The sequence below is a fragment of the Salvia hispanica genome, unplaced genomic scaffold (assembly GCF_029641045.1).
Source record: "Salvia hispanica isolate PSC_SH4W2 unplaced genomic scaffold, Shi_PSC_v1 Unplaced_Contig_0018, whole genome shotgun sequence".
NCBI lineage: Eukaryota > Viridiplantae > Streptophyta > Magnoliopsida > Lamiales > Lamiaceae > Salvia > Salvia hispanica.
In genome coordinates, this window is record NW_028292657.1 from 101,506 (window position 1) to 122,951 (window position 21,446).

Below are 21,446 nucleotides of genomic sequence, written 5' to 3' on the forward strand. Positions count from 1 at the left end.
AGTGCACTGCAAACATACATACTGCACTGCAAGCATACAGAAAACAAGTGAAAACGGCCACATGCAACAATACAAATTGTTTTCTAAAAAATCACAATGACCTGGGTGTACTACATACATACCCACACCGCATTGCAAATATATACAAAAGGAACTACATGCACATGATGCTTCCTTTTTCCTCGCATATGCAAAAATGAACTAACATATAGTACAAGTGAACCGCATCTACAGGAGTGTGACACGAGAGTGCCAGCCAGCCATCAAGATGAGCACGCACAGGCTTTGGCCGTCGGGGTGCACGGCCACTTTAAAACGAGCACGAGGGGTCCGAGGTGCACTGCACTGCACGCCAGACCCGTGAGCACTGCATGCCAGCACCGCGCGCACTGCAAGCCTGCACCGCTCACACTGCACTGAAGACCCAGGCAAAACTGCATTTTTTTGTGCCCTAGCGAAATCTGAAAATGCCAAAAAATTCCATGAACTTCGTCAGCGCTTCAACCGCACCGCATCAGCCCCCGATCCCCCATGAGCTGCAGAGGTGAACTGCTGGTCTCATCGGCGATGGGCCGTGCGCCCTGTGCAGCACCACCCGTGCCATCTGGCGGGGCCAGGGCTCTAGCGGCGGTGCAGCATGGCCGATGACACTGCTAGAAGGGTCCCTGGATCTGGTTGCCAGGGCTCGCCGCTGCGGAGAGTGGCCGAGCAGCAAGTTAGCGCGAGCAGTTTTTCAGACCCTAGGAGATTCAGACTATAGGAGATGTTGGGGACGCGCCAATGAACTGCATTGGACAGCTAACCCCGCTGCACTCGAGCGTCGAATGAACATGCCGAACCGCACATCTTAATCTCAATAGACTCAAAACTTGCAAATCTTCTCCAAACAAAAAAAACAAAGTGCATCTGACCCGCCCCAACGCCCGCTCGTGGACCTCGTCATGCGTATGCGAACTGCAGCGACAAGCTAGCTCCCCGAGCACTGCACATAGAGAAGAACAGAGCTGCACAATTCCTAGAATAGAGCTGCAAAAACCAATAGAAAAGAGCTGCAACAAGTATTTCAGGGGCTGGCCATGGAGATCGAGGGTGTCCTCATCAACGACGGCAGAGGCATGTTGTGCCGGAGTGCCCTGTGTTCGCCGGAGGAGCACCACAGCTGGTGATGGGCGGATCCATTCCCGGAGCACGGACGAGCTGCACCAGCGAGAGGGCCGGCGCGGCCTGGATCTGGAGCCTCCTCTCCTCCACACACGGTGCCCCCTCCCCTGACCTGTAGCTAGATGGGATCCGGGCCGAATCCGGACGGGGTGGAGCGGGGCAGGCGACGGTAGGTGGTGGGCGGCGCAAGGAGCACCCGTGCCGCGGGGTAGGTGGATCCGGTCGCCGGCAGCCGCGCTGGGCACCTGGGAGGAGGGAGGTGGCCGGCTCAGGAGGTCACAGCCAGGGTAGGTGGATGGACGGGGTTGGGAGGAGGGAGGTGAAGGAGGATCCCGCCAGATCCGGTGGCCACAGGGCGATGGTGGGAGGAGGGACCGCCGGATCTGGTGGCTGGACGTGCGGAGCGGGAGGATGGCTGGCTGGGAGGCGGCGGTGTGGGGAGAAGGTGGTTGTGTGTGTGGGGGGGGGTGATGGCCAGGGCGATGGTGCGGGGAAGAAGGTGGGGGGCGCCGCGCGGAGGGGCTTTTGGGTGGGCGTCGGTGTGCAGAATAAGCACTTTTGAGGTGCAGAATAAGGTCTTAAGGGTGTTATCATAATAGACCCACCCTATATATATATATATATATATATATATATATATATATATTCAAATGAAGAACAACCACGGAAAGAGTGAGGACAATGCAAAGTTGAAGAATTTCAAAAACTGAGGAATTTCAAAAACGAAGGAAAACTCAAATTGAAGATTTTCAACTTTGGTTGGTGGCGTAACCCACCGTATAAGAAAGCTAATTTCAGACACCGCATACAATTGTCGTAGGGATCTGAGAATCAATTTCTTTATTAATTTCTTCACACTTAGAGGGTTAGTCTTCATTGATTGAAGAAAAACGTTACTTTGTGTGTTGCACATCTAAGTCATCAAGTCAGCATAAGTGTTAGGATGTGTGTCCTTTTCAGAGAACATTCGAAGATTCTAGGATATTTAGCTCACACTGCAACTTGCTAAATCTCTTCTCATCCAAGGACTTAGTGAAGATATCGGCCAGCTGGTCTTCAGTGCTTGCGTGGTCGATGGAGATGTCGCTCTTCAACACATGATCACGAAGAAAATGATGACGAATCTGGATGTGCTTTGTCTTCGAGTGCTGAACTGGGTTATGAGCAATCTTGATAGCGCTCTCATTCTTGCAATAGAGAGGCACATTCTTCATGTTGATGCCATAGTCCTTGAGTGTTTGCTTCATCCATAGTAATTGAGCACAACACGATCCAGCAGAAATGTAGTCAGCTTCTGCAATGGAGAGTGAAACGCAGTTCTGTTTCTTCGAGGACCAACAAACCAAAGATTGTCTGAGGAAATGGCTTGTTCCTGACACTGACTTGCGGTCCGCACGATCACCAGCATAGTCAGAATCTGAATATCCAATGAGATCAAATGAAGAGCCCTTGGGATACCATAATCCAAGTGTTGGTGTGAGCTAGATATCGAAGAATCTGCTTCACAGCCTTATGGTGTGATTCCTTCGGTGTAGCTTGAAATCGGGCACACATGCAAACACTAAGCATAATATCCTGCCTAGATGCACATAGGTACAATAAAGAGCCAATCATGGAGCGGTATACCTTTTGATCGAAGTCTTTACCATTTTCATCAGTGCATAGATGGCCATTTGTGGGCATTGGAATTTTGACCCCTTTGCAATCTTGCATGCCAAATTTCCTCAATACATCTTTGAGGTATTTCTCCTGAGATATGAATATGCCATTGCGATGTTGATGAAATTGAAAAGAGTTGGGTCGAGTGAACCGGGTTTGAAGCCTTTCTTCATGAGGAATTCCTTCAAAGTATTATACCACGCCCTAGGGGCCTACTTGAGGCCATACAGGGCCTTATTGAGTCTAAAGACTTTGTCAGGATGCTTTGGATCTTCAAAACCTAGGGGTTGAGCAACATATACTTCTTCCTCAAGCTTACCATTGAGGAATGCACTTTTCACATCCATTTGTTGTAAGATAATATCATGATGGTTAGCATAAGCAAGTAATATGCGAATAGCCTCAAGTCTAGCAACAGGTGCAAAAGTTTCATCAAAATAAATTCCTTCAACCTGTGTGTAGCCTTGAGCTACAAGTCGTGCCTTATTCCTCACCACAAGGCCATTTTCATATTGCTTGTTGCGGTAGATCCACTTTGTGCCAATGATGTTGTGCTTGCGAGGATCTAGACGTTTGACCAGTTCCCAAACGTTGTTGAGCTCGAACTGATGTAATTCTTCTTGCATAGCTTGAATCCACTCAGGCTCCAGAAATGCTTCATCTACCTTAGTGGGCTCTGTGATAGAGACAAAAGCAAAGTGCCCACAAAAGTTAGACAAATGTGAAGCTTTTGAGCGTGTGAGAGGACCTGGTGCTTCAATGTCATTGATGATCTTCTCGACTTGCACTTCTTTTGCAATGCAAGGATGAGAGGGTTGTCTTCGAGGAATTTGATCCGTATTTTCTTCAGGAGCATTCTCCTCAGCACCATTTTCTTCAGGTGCCCCAGCTCGATGTTCTTCACTTTCTGGAATGATTTCTTCAACAGACTCTTCGGTAGGAATGACATCCTCGGTAGCCTTGAACTTGATAGATTCCTCAGGTGTTGGTTCATCTAACACAGAAGGTAGGTGCTCTCTTTGTGAGCCATTAGTTTCATCGAACTGCACATCTACAGTTTCAACAACCTTGTGGAGAACGTTGTTGAAGACTTTGTAGGTGTGCGAGTCCATTCCGTAACCAAGCATAAAACTCTCATGTGCTTTCGGTGCAAATTTAGAATTGTGATGAGGATCTCTAATCCAACATTTAGCACCGAAGACTTTGAAGGAACTCACATTGGGTTTCTTGTCAGTGAGGAGTTCATAAGCAGTCTTCTTGAAGAATTTGTGAAGATATACTCTGCTGATGATGTGGCACACAGTATCAATTGCCTCTATCCAGAAATGACGAGGTGTCTTGTATTCATCAAGCATAGTGCGAGCCATCTCAACAAGAGTTCTGTTCTTGCACTCCACGATGCCATTCTACTGAGGAGTATAAGGAGCATATAACTCATGAGTAATACCAAGTTCATCAAGATAGTCATCAAGACCAGAATTCTTGAACTCGATCCCATTGTCACTTCTGATGTGCTTGATCTTCACACCAAAGTTGGTTGAATCCCTCGAGGAAAATCGTTTGAAGACTTCCTGCACCTCATGTTTGTAAGTGACAATGTGCACCCATGTGTAACGAGAATAATCATCAACAATAATAAAGCCATATAGAGATGCATCATTTGTAATAGCAGAATAATGATTAGGACCAAAGAGATCCATGTGAAACAATTCAAATGGTCGAGTGGTAGTCATGATAGTCTTTGCTGGATGCTTGGCCTTTGTCATCTTTCCAGCTTCACAGGCTCCGCATAAGTGATGCTTGAGGAATTTGACATTCTCAATGCCAATGACATGCTTCTTCTTCGCAAGCATGTGCAAATTCCTCATGCCAGCATGACCAAGTCGTCGATGCCATAGCCAGCCTTTTGAAGCTTTTGCAAGTAGGCATACGGCCGGTTGTGGTCCTGTAGAGAAATCAACAATGTACAAGTCTCCTCTCCTAAAGCCTTCGAAGACTTTGGAATTGTTAGCTTCCATGATCACAACACAATGATATTTGCCAAAGACAACAACCATATCGAGATCACAAAGCATTGAGACAGACATTAGGTTGTATCCTAAGGACTCGACAAGCATGACTTTGTCCATGTGTCGATCCTTTGAGATCGCAACCTTACCTAGACCCAATACCTGACTTTTGCATTTGTCAGCGAAGATGATCTGCCTCAGATGCGATGGTGATAAAGGAGCATCCACCAATAGATTCTTGTCACCAGTCATGTGATTCGTACATCCACTATCGAGGACCCACTCATTGGCTTTGGGTTGATCATCTTGCAGATGAATTAGTGCAACTTACGAACTCATATACATCATCAGTGAAGAATATGACATCAATATCATCAGATCAATTTCATCAAGCAATAGAACAGATAAAATAGTATGAGGACGTGAGAAATGAAGGTTCATTTCTTCACGATTAGCCTGTGTCCTTTCAAGCATTGTTCAGGTCTCCAGCGAATTCTTCACACGTTTTGAGCACGTCAGGAGACCTGACCCTGCATAAGAGATTAGTTCTTTTTCTTCACCACCCACATCTGAAGGAGTGGCAAAGAATTCATCACTCTGCGAGCACCATATGAGAAAGGTGGCATAGAAGCCAGTCCACTTTGTTTCACATAAGAGGGGTTAGGATAAGCATATGAATAAGCAGATAAATTCTTCGAGGACTTATGAACATAATGATTAGAAGAATAATGCTCATATTCGTAGCCCTTAGCTCAACCCTGCGAAGAAGGGTTAGCACGATGACGATCATATGAGGACTTTGATCCTTTTGAGGAATTTGATCCATGTGAGGAATTTGGTCCGTATGAGGACTTGGATCCATATGAAGAATTTGGTCCATATGAAGAATTTGATCTGGAGTTCCAATTCTTCACAGGTGGTGCCATGAGGACATTCACCTGAAGACTTTCAAGGCAACTTTTGGGAACCTAGATTTTCTTCATAGGGGAACCATTCCTGCAGTTAGTGCCAACATATCTAGCAAGTACTTCACCATTATGATTTTTGAACAGTTTATAGTTAGAGTCAAATGACTCATCAAAAGAATGAGGAGAATCACATGTAAAGCCAGATAAATTGGATGGATCAATTGGAGGTCCCTTTGCAGCAACCCATGAGGTTTTGGGGTACTGCTCAGGCTTCCAATATGTTCCATCAGCATTGAGTTTCCTCTCAAAGGCAATACCCTCTTTCCTAGGGGTTCCTGTTGAGGATCTGCTTTTTAAGCACATCGCAAAGAGTCTGATGCCCTTTGAGACTTTTGTACATGTCTGTCATGTACAATTACTTCAGCCATGCATCATCAGTGATACTAGCAATGTCCTCACATGAGGAATTAGTGATAGCAGAGACAGATGAAGAATTTGTAGCATTAGAAGCATTTGAACATTCAGGTGAAGAACTAGCAGTTTCACTTTCAATGCACTTCAAACATGGAGGAACAAATTCTTCCTGAGTAGCGCTGATTTGTTGAGCAAGTAATGAATCGTGCTCCTTCTGAAGATCTTCATAACTCACCCTTAGCTTCTCAAGATCTTGCTTTCTTTGAAGAAATTCATAAGAAAGCTTCTCGTGATCAGATAAGAGAGTGTTATGATGACCTTGAAGGTTGTCAAACTTGGACTGAAGTCTCTAAAGATTTCCAGTCAAGGTTTTAGTGCGATCCATTTCTTTACCCAACATATCATCACTTTTGTCTAGCATGTTTTGAACCTTTTCAATAGCCTTTTGTTGTTTCACAACAATCTTAGCAAGTTTAGAGTAGTTGGGCTTGAGGTTTTCATCAGATTCATCCTCACTAGATTCAGAGGAGGGGTATTTAGATACCTTGGCACCCTTTGCCATGAAGCAATAGGTGGGAGTGTAGTCATCATTGCCTTCATCAGCCTTGTTGGTGAAGCCATTTTCTTCAGAGTTGAAGATAGACTTGCTGACGAATGCAGTAGCGAGAGCTAGGCTCGCCACACCAGACTCGAACTCCTCAGATGCCTCCTCGTCCTCATGTTCCTCAGATTCAGCCTCAGAGTCCATTTCCTTGCCAATGAATGCCCGAGCCTTCTTGGAGGTGCTCTTCTTGTGAGATGAAGACTTCAAGGATTTTGATGATGAAGACTTTGAAGATTTCTACTTCTTCTTTGCGTCATCATAACTGTAGTCCTTGTATTTCTTCTTCTTTGATTCCTTATCCCATTGAGGACAATTTGAATGTAATGACCAGGTTTCTTGCATTTGTGGCATAGCCTCTTCTTGTAGTCACTAGATGAGGAATCATTGCTCCTTGAGGATTTTCCAAAGCGACCATGTCTTGAGAACTTCTGAAATTTCTTCACGAGCAGTGGTAGTTCCTGGATCAGTTCTTCAGGATCACCAAGGCTGCTAGCAGAGTCTTCACCTTCAGACTCGGAGACTGCCTTGGCCTTCAGAGCATGTGATCTGGCATAGCTTGAACCATAGAGATCTCTCTTCTCAGCAAGCTGGAACTCATGAGTATTTAGCCTCTCAACGATATCAGCGGGATCAAGTGACTTGTAATCAGCACATTCTTGAATCATCAGTGCCAGAGTATCAAATGAAGAATCGAGCAATCTCAGCAATTTCTTCACCACCTCATGGTCGGTGATGTCAGTGGCGCCAAGCGCTTGAAGCTCATTTGAGATGTCAGTGAGGCGATCGAAGATTTGCTGAACATTTTCATTGTCGAGTCTTTTGAAGTGGTTGAAGAGATTGCGAAGAATGTCAACACGAGAGTCACGTTGAGTTGAGACTCCTTCATTCACTTTGGACAGCCTATCCCAGATAAGCTTAGCAGTTTCCAAAGCACTCACTATTTCATATTGCCCTTTGCTCAGATGGCCACATATGGTATTCTTCGCTTGAGAATCGAGTTGCTTGAATCTCTTCACATCAGTAGCGTTCAGAGAAGGTGTGACTGAGGGAACACCATTTTCCACAACATACCAGAGATCGTTATCAATGTCCTCAAGATGCATTCGCATCTTATTCTTCCAGTAGGGGTAGTCTGTTCCATCGAAGGTAGGACACCCAGCAGAGACCTTGATCATACCTGCGGTCGACATAACTAAAACTCCAGGCAGTTAAACCAAAATCACACAGAACAAGGGAGTACCTTGCTCTGATTCCAATTGAAAGTGCGTTATATCGACTAGAGGGGGGGTGAATAGGCGATTTTTATGAATTCTTCATTGAGGAATTTGTTGGTGAGGAAATTCCTTAACGAAGAACTACTTGCAGCTGAATAAGTACTCAGAAGTAAACATAATAGAACATAAGCATAGTCATCGTGATGAAATGAAGACAAGCACAGAGTACAGAAAGCATAAACACAGGATAGCACAGGATGAAGATGGACAGACTGAAGAAATTGAACTGAGGAAATTGAGAAAGTCTTCAGTCAAAGTCTTCAAACAGATATGAACAGGCACACAACAACAGAAATGGGGAAATGAAAGAGTTGAGGAAATAGAACCAGTAAGCTTGGTGAAGACAATGATTTGGTAGACCAGTTCCAACTGTTGTCTCAGTTGTACGTCTGGTTGGAGCGGCTAGGTATTTAAACTTGAGGACACACAGTCCTCACCATATTCTCCTTGAGCTAAGGTCACACAAACCTCGCCCAATCACTCGTGGTAAGTCTTCAGGTGACTTCCAAACCTTCACAGACTAGGTCACTCGGCGATCCACAATTCCTCTTGGATGCTCTAGACCATGACGCCTAACCGTCTGGAAGAAGCACAGTCTTCAAAGGTAACAAGCGTCGGATCCATGCAGGATCAATCTCTTTAGTGATGCTCAATCACTTTGGGTTGTAGGTGTGTTGGGTTTGGGTTTTCCTCACTTGATGATTTTCGCTCAAAGTCCTCGGAGGATGGGATGCTCTCAAATGACAAGTGTTAGTTTCTCTTGGAGCAGCCAACCAGTAAGTGGTTGTAGGGGGGCGGCTACTTATAGCCTAGGGAGAAGCCCGACATGATAAGACATAAATGCTCTTCAATGATATGACCGTTAGGTGGGTACATATTTTGGGACAGCTGGCGCATAGCACAGCAACGGTCGGAATTTTGACTCTCAAATTCCTCAGGGCTATCATGTTCCTCACTGTGTAGGCAATCCGCACTGGCGAATTCCTAACTCCTCAGTCAGAACAAATTCCTCAGAGACCATAAGAACTTCGTCTGTATCACTGAAGAATATGATTGAACTGTATGACATTTCCAATGGCTTCACTCAAAGGGATTGGTAGGTGTAGGATTTTGAGTTGGGCATCACATGGAAATTTTTCCTTAGTATTTCCTCGACGCCCTTTAACATTACGGTGTTTCCCATGACTCAAGAAAGATAAAATGAAACTATGAAAACAAAAGTCTTCATGCTTCATGTTCCTCGAATGATTGCCAAGTCTTCAAGGTCACACCAATTTCTTCACTTTCAAAGTCTTCAGAAAGTCTTCAGAAATCCAAAGTCTTCAGTTGAAGAACTTCATTTTTAGGGGTCGACTTTCTCTATAAATATCAAACTCCTCATAGACTTATAGACCTGTGTACACTCACAAACGCATCAGTCCCTTAACCTATAAGTCTTCAATACACCAAAATAACTAAGGGGCAATAGATGCACTTACAGAACCACAAAGGGGCTGATGGCGCCATAGGTGGTCGTGTTTTCCCACGACACTAAGTGGGTAGAAGCTATTCCAAGTAGTAGTGTTGATCATAATACTTGTATTAAAATGCTTAAAGAAGTTATTTTCCCGAGGTTTGGAGTCCCTAGATATTTAATGACTGATGGTGGTTCACATTTTTTCATGGTGCATTTCGTAAACTCGTTGCTAAATATGATGTCAACCATAGAATTGCATCATCTTATCATCCTTGATATGGTGGTCAAGTTGAATTGAGCAATAGGGAAATATAATTAATTCTACAAAAGATTATCAATAGATCTAGAAATAATTTGTCTAAAAAATAGATGATGCATTGTGGGCATAAAAAAATGCTTATAAGAATCCTATGGGTATGTCCCCTTATAAAATGGTCTATTGAAAAGTATGTCATTTACCTTTTGAGTTAGAACATAAAGCATATTTGGCAATTAAAGAACTTAACTATGATTTCAAACTTGTCAGTGAAAAGACATTATTTGACATTACTTGTCTAGATTAATGGAGGACACATGCTTATCAAAATGCTAAGTTATTTAAGGAAAAAGTTAAAAGATGGCATGATAAAAGAATCCAAAAACGGGAATTCAAAATAGGAGATCATGTTTTATTATACAACTCTCATTAAGATTCTTTGAAGGAAAGCTTCTCTCTAAATGGGAACAACCATATATCGGTGAAGAAGTTTATCGTTTCGGAGCTATCAAGATAAACAATGCTGAAGGTGGTTAATGGGCAAAGAATTAAACATTATATATATTAGGTACGCCCATTAATGTTGAAACTGATATTATTCAAACTATGACACCAGAGGAACACATAAGGGAAACCTTCTGGAATGCTCCAGAACCCTGAAAAAGGGGTAGGTATGTGGTACGGTAAGTAAACCGACTCTAAAAGTTCCATAAAAGTACTTACTATCCGTTTTGGAATATTTAAAAATTAGGAAAATAATAAACAATCCCAAAACTGCATGAGGGAGCGACAAGCCCTAGGGCACGGACCACCCCTAGGCGCGCCCCCAGGCTTGTGGCCCCCTCGTGGACTTTCTCGTCTCCATTTTTCTTCCATGTTACTTGTCCTGCACAAGAAAAAAATCATTATATATACTTCTCGAGGTTTTGGCCACCATACCGCGTAGATATCTTCTATTCTTGTTTCGTGTTGTTTTCTGTCACATCTATTAAGCCATGCATCATGTCTTCTCCCTCTCCAACAACATAGAAGACTATGCTTGGTTAATGGAGATGGAACTCATGAGGGAGGAGGCCGAGAAAGTCACTATGGAGGAAGATGAAGGAGATTCGCTTGAGGTTCACCCTCCAGCTCTAAGAGGGGCACTCTGGCTGGCATCTCCACTATTCGAAATCCTCCTCAAGCAATAAGAACCACAAGCAACCATGAAGGCCAAGAGGTACAAGAAGGACTTCCCCTAGGATGCCCTTACACAGGTTACATTGGAACAATTTTCATAATTTGGTTCACAATTATGGGGTTGAAAATACTCCTCGCATGCACATGTCGTCCAATTGGGACATATCTTGCCCAAGAGAAAGTGATGCAGGAACAAACTCTTGGGGACTGGAGAATAAACATATTATGGTTGAGGTGGAAAAGAATACTGATTTAATTCGTCACGTGCTCCGGGAAATCCAGAGTTTGAGGGAATACTCATGAGCATTGTGAAGGACAAGCCTGCTAGTTCATCATCACCATCATCAGCGAAGAAGGAGACTTGAGCACATGGGTATGGGCACTCCCCTTGGCTAGTGCCAAGCTCGGGGAGGTGCCCCGGTATCGTATCACCACCACCTTTATTTCCTTCACCTATCTTAGTTTGATCCTAAGTTATTTCATGATTTATTTGAATAAAACTTTAGTATGATCTATTTTTGAGTGCTAGTTTTGTGATCTATCTATCTATGTAATCGAGTTGAGAGTTATATAATAAAGAGTAGTTTTAGTTTTCTTCTTCTTTACTTTTATGTTTCAATCCTAGCAATAAGAATAATGAAAAAGATCATATGCTAATTGTATAGAAAGTAATGACATTACATAAGTAAAAGTATAAGTGGTAAAATTTATTGAAAGTTGACAAACATAGCATTGGTCAATGATGCAATTAATGAAAAAATTAATAAGGGAAGAGAAGATTCACATGCAAATATTATATCTTGGACATCTTGTATGATTGCGAGCCCCCATTAAGTATTTTATGCCAAATTGTTGACGTTGGACAAGGAAGATGTAATGAATTATGTTTGCTTCTATTCACATAGAAGTTATATTGTCATAGATCCTCCAACATGTGGTGCTTGCACAATATCTTTGCTAGCCAAAAATCCGTGCCAAGTAGAGATACTACTTGTGCATCCATAAACCTTAAACCTAGTTTCATGTCATGAGAGTCCACTATACCTACCTATGGATCGGATAAAATCCTTCAAGTAAGTTGTCATGGGTGCATAAAGCAATAAAAATTGCTCCGAAATATGTCTGATCTTTTATTGTAACAGAAAATAAGCGTTGTACAAACTTGTGATGGCAAAGTAATAAAAGCGATGGACTGTGATAGAGGCAAAGGTGTCCCGTCTTTCGATGAGATGGTGATTGTCATTTTGGAGGAGTAGACTTTGACGATCCGACTACATACGTGCGAGGATGTCACGCCTTAGCAATCGCTAAACCAACTCTGAGAGGTTATTGACCACACCGGAGCATGATGCACCTGACCACGAGGGTCTATTTCCTGCAAGCAAACAAAGAACAAGCAAGAAACTGAGATTGCAATCTGGATATTGTGAATATAAGATGAAAGATTTATTGATCAAGATGGGGTTCTGTGACGTCTTGGTCTGGTCGTTCAACACAAATGAAGTACGCGAAGTTGTAGTTATGGCGAACTTTTAATCTAAACAAAACCCTAAAGTCTAAATGACGCCCTAAGGGCAGTATATATGGAGGAAGAGAGGGGAATTTTGTGGCCCTTGAGGGAGGGGTCCGAAACCAACCCTACCTCTTGCTTCCCCACACATACGGACTCTAAAAATAGCCTATAATCAAGTATTTCGAAAATACATGGGCCTAGCCCAATAATAAGGTGACATATCACCTAGAATAGCCTGTGGACGAAAATTATGAAGTAGCATCTTGTATATTTCGTCCAAGGCTTCATGCACTCATTATGGTGGCTTCAACATCCTGAAATCATCACTTGTAACTCCGTTCTTGTTCCCCTTGCGCATGCCATCATCTCCATGCTTGATCTTGCTCCATTGTTCATCCTTCTTGTCTAATCTAGGCCCTTCATTTGTAAGCAAGACAAATGTATACAATTTAGGTAGCATCACAATCACATGAACATTAGAATCATTACCAAGAAATGGAAGTACCTGGTAATTAAATTGGCATGCGCGAGCTCTAGTAATTGGTCCAGTATGTATGGAAGCAGGGGCTGCGGGTGTAACAATATTATTGATGTCCTCATCATCCTCCCCTTCTTGAAGTGAAGTCATCCTCGATGGAAGCTCATCTTGCTCACCCAAATAAGGCTTCAAATCTGCAAAGTGGGACTAACCACAAAATCTGTAGGCGTCTCAAGTTTATATGCATTATCATTTATTTTCTCTAACACCTTAAAAGGACCATCAGCACGTGGCATTAGCTTTGATTTGCGCAAATCAGGAAATCTATCCTTACACAAATGTAACCAAACAAGACCTCCGGGTGCAAACACAACATGTTTTCTACCCTTATCTCCAGCAAGTTTATATTTAGCATTCATACGCTCAATGTTTTCCTTCATTAACTCATGCATTTTTAAAATCAATTCAGCATGTTGTTTAGCATCAAAATTAACCTTCTCCGAAGATGGAAGAGGCAACAAATCAATAGGTGCACGGGGTAGGGAACCATACACAATTTCAAAAGGGCTCATCTTAGTAGTAGAATGCAATGAACGATTATAAGCAAATTAAATATGAGGCAACCATTCCTCCCACATTTTCTTATTATTCTTCAAAACAGCCATAAGCATAGTTGACAATGTTCTATTGACTACTTCAGTTTGTCCATCAATTTGGGGGTGACAAGTAGTACTAAAAAGCAGTTTAGTCCCCAACTTAGCCCATAAACATCTCCAAAAGTGGCTAAGAAATTTAGTATCACGATCTGAAACAATAGTATTTGGCACACCATGCAAGCGAATAATTTCACGAATGAACAAATCAGCAACATTAACAGCATCATCGCTTTTATGACATGGTATAAAATGTGCCATTTTCGAGAATCTATCCACGACAATAAATATGCTATCCCTCCCCTTCTTTGTTCGAGGTAAACCTAAAACAAAGTCCATAGATATATCCTCCCAAGGAACACTAGATACACGCAAAGGCATATATAAACCATGAGGATTGAGTCGTGACTTAGCTTTTTGACATGTAGTGCAGCGAGCAACAAAATGCTCGACGTCCCATCTCATCTTTGGCCAAAACAAATGTGTAGCAAGTATATCCTCTGTGTTCCTCACGCTAAAGTGTCCCATTAATCCTCCTCCATGCGCCTCCTTCAACAACAAAACACGAACAGAGCTAGCTGGAATGCATAGCTTGTTAGCACGAAACACAAATCCATCGTTAACAACAAACTTGTTCCATGTACTCCCTTCTATAGAATTCTGCAATACATCTTTAAAATCAGCATCACGCACATATTGATCTTTGATGGTCTCCAAACCAAATATCTTGAAGTCAAGTTGTGAAAGCATAGTATAGCGACGAGACAATGCATCAGCAATAACATTTTCTTTACCCTTCTTGTGTTTAATGACATAAGGGGAAGTCTCAATGAATTCAACCCATTCAGCATGTTTACGATTCAGTTTGTCTTGACTTTTAATATGTTTAAAAGATTCATGATCAGAATGTATAACAAATTCTTTGGGCCATAAATAATGTTGCCATGTTTCTAAAGTCCGAACAAGAGCATATAATTCTTTATCATAAGTAGAATAATTCAGACTAGGCCCACTCAATTTTTCAGAAAAGTATGCAACAGGTTTGCCATCTTGTAATAACACACCTCCTAATCCAATTCCACTAGCATCACATTCAAGCTCAAAAGTCTTATTAAAATCAGGAAGTTGGAGTAAAGGAGCATGTGCCAACTTATCTTTCAATACCGTGAAGGCTTCGTCCTGTGCGGTACCCCAAACAAAAGGCACATCTTTCTTTGTAAGCTCATTGAGAGGTGCAGCAATGGTGCTGAAATCTCTTACAAAACACCTATAGAATCCAGCGAGGCCAAGAAAACTCCTCACTTGTGTGGCCGTTTTGGGCTGCGGTCAACTCTCAATAGCTTCAATCTTGGCTTTATCAACTTCAATTCCCTGTGGAGTAACAACATAGCCAAGAAAAGAGACTCGATCGATGCAAAAGGTGCACTCCCCAAGGTTACCAAACAAACGTGCATCACATAGAGCAATAAAAACAGCACGTGAATGTTCCTCCAAAGATCTGCTATAAATCAGTATATCATCAAATAGACTACCACAAATCGTCCAATGAAAGTACATAAACTTCGTTCATTAATCTCATGAAAGTACTAGGTGCATTAGTTAACCCAAAAGGCATGACTAACCACTCATATAATCCAAACTTAGTTTTAAATGTTGTTTTCCATTCATCCCCCAATTTCATACGAATTTGATGGTATCCACTATGCAAGTCAACTTTGGTGAATATTGTAGAGCCACTCAATTCATCAAGCATATCATCTAGCCTAGGAATAGGATGACGATAATGAATAGTAATATTATTAATGCCTCTACAATCAACACACATATGCGATGTACCATCCTTTTTTGGCACTAGAATAACAGGAACAACACAAGGGCTAAGGGATTCGCGTATATAACCTTTGTCGAGAAGCTCCTGTACTTGACGCATAATCTCCTTCGTCTCCTCTGGATTGGTATGGTATGGCGCATGGTTTGGCAGTGAAGCACCGGGAATTAAGTCAATCTGATGCTCAATCCCTCAAATAGGCGGTAATCCCAGTGGCACATCTTGTGAAAAGGCGTCAGCGAACTCCTGCAAAATGTTAGTGATAGCGGGACGCAAAGAGGAAGGCACGTCCTCGAATGAAAATAATGCCTCTTTGCACACAAAAGCATAGCAAACAGATTTGCTGAAATCTAGCTCATCAATATCAGATTTGGTGGCAAGTAAACGTGCACTTTCCAATTTAATTTCAGAAGCAACACTAGATGGTTTATTATTAGGCTTCATTTGTTGCTCAAATTCTTTTGCCACAATCTGATTTTCACTCTTATTCTTCTCCTGTTTTGCTTTATTAGCTATATTAATATCATCTTTCAAAATGGAATCAGGAGTCATAGGAAGCAAAGTAATATTTGTATCCTTATGAACAAGAGTATACTGATTGTTTCTACCATGGTGTACAATTTTTTTATCAAATTGCCATGGTCGACCAAGTAATAAGGAACATGCTTGCATAGGTACCACATCACAATCAACATAATTAGCATATGTAGAAATACTAAAGTGCACATGAACTGCACGTGTTACCTGAACCTTGCCGCTGTTGTTGAATCATTGGATGTAGTAAGGATGTGGATGTGGTCTTGTGGTGAGAGATAGCTTCTCCACCATCTCCATGCTAGCCAAGTTGTTGCAGCTCCCTCCATCTATGATGACGCGCACAGAATGTTCCTTCACAACTCCCTTTGTATGGAACAAATTATGCCTCTGATTTTTCTTAGCGTGTGTGACCTGCACACTCAAAACACGTTGAGCAACTAAACATTCATACATGTCAGCATCTTCAGGAGCCATGTAGTGCGTCTCATGTTCTGAATCATCTCCACCATGTTCTTCACGTGTAATAAGACCCAAAGTCTCCTCATGATAGTCACTAGCAGACTCATACCCACCATCCTCCATAGCAATCATCACAGACTGAGATTTATATTCTCTCGCATAATGACCTCTTCCCTTACAACAACGACAAATAATATCACTTGTGTGCCCTGTTGATGCTATGGAAGAAGAAGAGCTCTATGCAGGCCTGACAGGTGCGCTCTTGGCAGATAATGGTGGTTGTGCCTGCTTTCTTGCATCACGGATGGAGGTGGCACCTGATGGAGGTGCTGGTGCAGTGGAAGTAGAAGATGCACGCGGTCTCCATGATGAAGGTCGACCTGCAGAATAGTTAGTACGCGCCAATGCTTGTCGATCCTGCACTTCATGTTCAGCTTTACAAGCAAGATGGAATAAACGAGTGATATTAGTATACTCCTTATACTCTAGAATGTTCTAAATCTCTATGTTTAATCCACCCATAAAACGTGCAACCATAGCTTCATTTTCCTCAACAATACCACATTTAATCATGCCAGTTTGTAATTCCTGATAACATTCTTCTACAGAATTTCTCCATTGTCTCAAATGCTGTAGTTTTTGAAGTAATTCACGTTGATAATATGGTGGAACCCAACGAGTATGCATAGCAGTTTTCAAAGCAGCCCAAGTAGCTGGAATAGGATATAATCTACAATGTTTAGACCGCCATACACATGCAAAATAGTGAATGCACAAATAGCAGCAGCAACTCGTCTCTCCTCAGGATATTGTAAACATTTAAAACATTGTTCAGTTTCTAACTCCCAAGTAAGATATACATCAGGAATTTATCTACCCTCAAACGGTGGAATATTCAATTTTTGTTTAGGAATATCGTCTTGATCTCGTACCTGAGGTAGTGGTGCTGGCTTACCATTGTGAATATATACCTGAGGTTGACCTACTGGTGGTGGTGCTGGTGGCTGCACGTAGTTCTGATTTGGATCAACCTCATCCTCGTAATAGTCCTCCACCTCTACAGTAGCAGCAGGAGCTACAGAAGTATCAACAACAGTAGCAGCGGCACCAGAATTTTGTCCTGGCTCAAGAGGGATACGCTGTGCTCGCCCTACTATATGGAGCGTGAAGCTGATGGTGGTAGACGTTTGAGTAACTCATCAAACTTGGCGTCCAACTTGGTGTCAATTGTCTTCTCAATGTCATCCATCTTCTCCATTGCCTTTCCAAAGCTGGCCATCACGTCTTCCACCTGTTGACCCAACATTTGATGAAACTTATAATGAAGCTCCTTGTTCGTCATGTTCTCCCAGTCAATCTCATCGGCTTGTGGTCCTGCCATAGTTAGCAGCAATAGAAACAGACAAGAATATGATCCTACAGACTACTGGAAAATGGTGGTGGTGGCCTGGTGGGGTGTCACAAATCCGTCAAGCAAATCTCAAATTCTTACCAGTTCTTACCCAGTAGCAGGTGGTGATCGGCAATCGTTGTAGTCAAAACTCTCAAAGCTTGGATAGAGCGATTACCAGGGAGAGTCAAATGCACAACGTAAATGTATGTGGAGCTGGGAAGGCTTATAATATGGTAGCAAAAAGGGTCAGCAATAATTAATTCAGAGAAGCAAAGTTGAATAAACGCTCAACGTCGGTACTGTGTTGGTCCTAGGCTAGACCGTGCTAGAGACGCGAGCCTAGAACACTAACAAAATCACGGCGCGGCATGTAATCAAGGGAGGAGCACACTCTGAAATTTTTTCCTTTTGTTTTGCACTTTTTTCCTCTTTTTTTACTCCGCAACAATTTTTTTTGAAGAAATCTGCAAATGGTCTGAAAACTGCCTAGCTAGAATTTTCCACACTTAGTTTTTTTTTAAATTGTAACTATTTTTTTACTGCGGGTGGCACGGAAGTTGGGGAGTCCGACTTGGTCATGACTCGGAGTATGCCGCGATCTGGAAATCGAAAACAAAGGAACAAATAGTGGACTCGGACTAGGACTGGTGGCGGAGATGAATCTGGTGGAACTCGGGCTGGTGATGATGGTATATGATGGGCGGTGGAGCACGGACTGGTGGCGAATCTGTGGTGGAGGTGCATTCGGTTTATCGTGATGGCGGTGAATATGCGGTATATGGCAGCGGTGATGATGATGGTGCTATATGGCAGCGGTGATGGCGATGGTGGTATATGGCAGCGGTGGTGATGATGGTGGTATATGGCAGCTGTGATGACGATGGTGGTATATGGCAGCGGTGATGACGATGGTGCGACGGCGGTGTGACAACTTGTGAACAAAACTCGAAACTCTAAAGGACTAGACACTAAGACTAGCAACTCAACACGATGATGCAACCGCAAATTCAACAAAGCAAAAACTCTAAAAAAGATCATGCAAAGGCTCAGATTGGTTCGGATAGGATGAACTAACCCTAATTTTTTTGGCTTTTTCATGGACTATAGGTATGAAGAACAGACTCGATCTAAACACGAAAAACTGTAAAATCTCACTGAGCAACCTGGAAATCTGATACCACTTGATAGAGGCGGGGTATCCTGATCTTTCGGTGAGATGATAACTATCGATTTGGTGGAGTAGACTTTGACGATCCGACTACAAACATGCACGATGTTGCGCCTTAGCAATCGCTAAACCAATCGCCTGAGGTTACTGACGATGCCGGAAGCACGATCAGCCTGATCACAAAGGTCTATTCCTGCATGCAATCGAAGAACAAGCAAGAATATGATAAAGCAATCTGAATATTGCGAATATATATGAAGTGTTGATAAAAGTGGGGTTTCATAAGCGGTCTTGGTCTGGTCATTGGACAAAAACGAAGTACACAAAGTTGCAGCGATGGCTAACTTTTAACTAAGTAAAACACAAAGTCTAAACGACGCCCTAAGGGTTGTATATATGGAGGAAGAGGGGGGGAATTTCGTGGCCCTTGGGGAAGGGATCCAAAACCAACCCTATCTCTTGTTTCCCCACACATACGGACTCTAAAAACAGCCTATACTCAAGTATTTCGAAATTACATGGGCCTGGCCCAACAATAAGGTGACGCAGCACCTAGAATAGCCTCTGGACGAAAGTTATGAAGTAGCATCTTGTATATTTTGTCCAAGGCTTCATGCACTCATTATGGTGGCTTCAACATCCTGAAATCATCTTGTAACTCCGTTCTTGTTCCCCTTGCACATGCCATCATCTCCATGCTTGTTCTTGCTCCAATGTTCATCCTTCTCCAAGCTAGGCCCTTCATTTGTAAGCAAAACAAATGTATCCAATTTAGGCAGCATCATATTCTCATGAACATTGGAATCATTGCCAAGAAACGAAAGTACCTGGTAATTTAATTGGCGTGCGCGAGCTCTAGTAATTGGTCTAGTATGTATAACAGCAGGGGCTGTGGGTGTAACAATGGTACTGATGTCCTCATCAATGGGTACCTACACAAAAGAGACACAAACCAAAGAAAGTGTGTGCATGGTAAATGTACACATCATCCATCATGATGTGTATGTGATAGTGAGAGTTAGCACAAGATAAGCAATGCTTAAAGAAATTTGAAGCACGACAGGGAAACATGTCATCCATCATGAAAGAATAGTTATCATGTATGGCATGATGGGGACACAAATTAGAGCAAGTATGTGGCACAACAATAGCATTTTTATTCATGGGATGCATATGGTGCACACAATCATGGGAATCATGCAAGTCATAGGATGTATCAAAGTCTCCTAATATGTATGAGGAAACTATGGGGGTCTCCTCATGAGCAATATCGGAATCATATGGAGAGTATTGAAAACATGGCAAACAATGCATGTCTGAAGCTAGGTTGTCATGGCATGGCATATGATATAAATGATGCAAAGGAAGCATATCAATATCATCACAAGAAAAACAAATGCCAATAACCATGGGCTTGTCATATATGCCATATTGCAAATTGGGTTTATTTTAATGGCATGTGCATAGTCACTATGATGGGATTGCAAGTAAGACATATGATTGATCTCATGCATAGCATATGACAAGTCAAGCGGATTATCAAACATGATGTGACCAAGAGAATTATCACAAGAAATCATATGCAACATGGCATCACAACTAATAGACTCCACATGACAATCATCAAACTCATCATAAATGGGTAAATCATTGCATGGGGAAATCATGCTAGCATGAAGCATGGTAATAGGTGGATCAACATCATGGAAGCAATCAATGTCAAAAATGTGCTCTAGTGGGACTAGAGCATCACCTTCACCTATGTTACCTTTCTCATTACACTCATGTGGTGTAGGTGAGGTGGCAAAGAACAAATCATGGTCAATGTCATCATCGTGAGGGAACCATGTGGGGGGTTCATCATAGTCCACTATGGCCATCGTCATGTCCAAAGGGAGGACGAAGTCGTCGAGGATCGGCGCGTCATCATATATGGGACCTAGCACCAAATGAGAAGACACAATAGAGGTAGAGGGTAAGTCGTTAGAAATCGAAATGGCCTCACATGCCCTATCAACTACCTCACTCTCCCTATGTGGCGGTGGCTCACTCACTCCCTCATGGTAGGTGCACACAATGTCACATATGGTGGAGTCACTCAAATCACTCAAGTGGTTGTGGTGGTGGCTCTCCTCACATGGGAATTAGGGCAACTTGTCATATATGGGGCTAGTGGTGAAGTCACTCTCACTCTCAATATGGTGGCAAAAGTCATTCAAGTCATCATACATCGCCGTGGTCGAAGGGAAAATCCCATGCTCAACCGTCTCGTAGTCGTCGTTGTGGATGAAGGCCGAAGATGGAACATCATCACTCTCATCGTGAATGAAGGCCGAAGATGGCACATCATCACTCTCGTCATGGATGAATGCCGAAGATGGCACGTCATCACTTTTGTCGTGGATGAGGATCGAAGATGGCACGCCATCACTCTCGCTGTCTTGTAGCATGGTCGTTGCAAAGTGAGCTCAGGGTCGAGTAGACTTGGCCTTTTTGA

At 42.7% G+C, this 21,446-nt stretch overlaps 1 pseudogene; it reads right to left on the minus strand.

The window, feature by feature from the left end:
* Positions 1-5,797: 5,797 nt before the first annotated feature.
* LOC148922760 (uncharacterized) lies at positions 5,798-7,420 on the minus strand (annotated as a pseudogene).
* Between the last annotated feature and the right edge of the window lie 14,026 nt (positions 7,421-21,446).